The following is a 1,377-nucleotide window of genomic DNA, read 5'->3' on the forward strand; positions in this document are numbered from 1 at the left end:
AAACTCTAGCAAGCCCGATTACATGATGGTCTAACCTTGTATTTTTATAAGCCTTGAGATAAACCCATATATCGGAAAAGCTCTTTTTAACTTATTATAACCTACTTTTTAGAAATATATTAATATACCTTTATTTATAGTCTATGCTGAATTTATATTCTTGGGATGTTTTATTCTTGAAATATTGATTCGATTGTATGCCCTTGGTCCAAGGACTTATTTTAGTACTACTTTTTAATGTATTTGACTGCTTTGTGATAGTTGGATCGATCGTGGAGGTGATTTGGGTTCATTTCAAAGATAAAGGAGGAAGTTTCGGCCTTTCTGCACTTCGTGCTCTTAGACTTTTAAGAGTATTTAAAGTAACAAAGTAAAGAATGATAACTTAAAGAAAAATTAAAACTCAATCTTCATAATTTAAATCAACAGGTACTGGTCGTCATTACGTAATCTGGTGATTGCTTTGATGAATGCTATTTCGTCAATAGTTTCACTTTTGTTTCTACTATTTCTATTCATATTTATTTTTGCATTACTGGGAATGCAAATTTTTGGTGGATCTTTCAATTTTTCTACAGGAACACCAACATCTAATTTTTAATACAATTACAAGTGCATTACTCACTGTTTTCCAAGTAAATTACTTTGCTTCATATAATAAAAGTTTAATCCATTAGCTTTTGTTAAATGATAAGTTGATAAATTGCATGTTTAATTTTGCCTTAAACATGTTTAATTAATTATTTTATTTAAATAGCTACAAATTTGAAATTAAATTATCTTATATTTCTATTTATTTTTAAATTGATATATTTTGTGACTTCTTTGGATAATTTGTTCAAATAGTATTTAGATATTATTGAAGAAAAATTAGTTTAAATAAAATATTATAGAAACATATATAATTAATTTAGTTTTTTTTTCCTACAAGGTACTTACTGGAGAAGATTGGAACCAAGTAATGTACACAGCAATTGATTCGAAAGGGGGTAGAAAAGGAGGTGGAATGGTCTATAGTCTTTATTTTGTTATGCTTACACTGTGTGGAGATTACACTCTATTAAATGTATTTTTGGCTATCGCTTGTGATTCTCTAGATCAAGCAGCAGCATTGACAGAAGCTGAAGAAGCTGAAAAAGAAGTGGTAAATATACAACATAATTGTATTTAAATTTATGTATTAAATTTTGCAATTATGAGTTAAAAGATTAGTAATCATTTATAGCTGATATGATTTTTATATTTTGTGTCTGGTTTTCAACTGAACAACTCGGAATATAATGAGTTATAGTACTCAAGTATATTTTTTACAAGCAAACTCACTTATTTTTTGAAATCATATGATTTCTTACCAATATATAAATAATTATAAAAACT

At 27.1% G+C, this 1,377-nt stretch overlaps 1 long non-coding RNA gene across 1 annotated transcript; it reads left to right on the top strand.

The window, feature by feature from the left end:
• Positions 1–60: 60 nt before the first annotated feature.
• On the top strand, positions 61–1,136 carry LOC121131272 (uncharacterized). Its single transcript, XR_005868999.2, has 3 exons — positions 61–370; positions 430–635; positions 932–1,136. It is a non-coding gene; the product is annotated as an uncharacterized lncRNA (long non-coding RNA).
• The last annotated feature ends 241 nt before the right edge of the window (positions 1,137–1,377 follow it).

This window comes from Lepeophtheirus salmonis, unplaced genomic scaffold (assembly GCF_016086655.4).
Source record: "Lepeophtheirus salmonis unplaced genomic scaffold, UVic_Lsal_1.4 unplaced_contig_3836_pilon, whole genome shotgun sequence".
NCBI lineage: Eukaryota > Metazoa > Arthropoda > Copepoda > Siphonostomatoida > Caligidae > Lepeophtheirus > Lepeophtheirus salmonis.